Genomic DNA, 381 nt, shown 5'->3' with positions numbered 1-381 from the left:
AAGGGTGGTGGATGTGAGCAGCTCAGATAAAAGACTTAATTTGTTCGATGTATCAGTAGATAAGAGTGTCCTTCTCTACATTTGTACTCCTACTTAGTCTGATAAAATGGCCTTAAATCTCCACACTGTTTCCGTGAAGTTTCTCATCCTAGCCTGTTTCCCATCCTGCCTCTTGCACTTGTTTTTTAGAAGTTGCTTTCATTTTGTTGTTTTTGGATCTACAATGATGACACTAAAGAACCCGATAAGAATCCACGGGTTTAACACAAGGATTTATACTCCTTGCAGTCATCTGGTCGGAAAGAATCAGAACTGAAGAAGCTTCTTGGATGAGAAGCAAAACATGTTCAAGGAAAAGAGAAAGTCCAGTTGCCTTAAGAA

This window comes from Pseudonaja textilis, chromosome 2, assembly GCF_049901715.1.
Source record: "Pseudonaja textilis isolate UNSWEBS1 chromosome 2, rPseTex1.2, whole genome shotgun sequence".
NCBI classification, from domain to species: Eukaryota; Metazoa; Chordata; class Lepidosauria; order Squamata; family Elapidae; genus Pseudonaja; species Pseudonaja textilis.
This window is presented reverse-complemented; position numbering follows the sequence as displayed.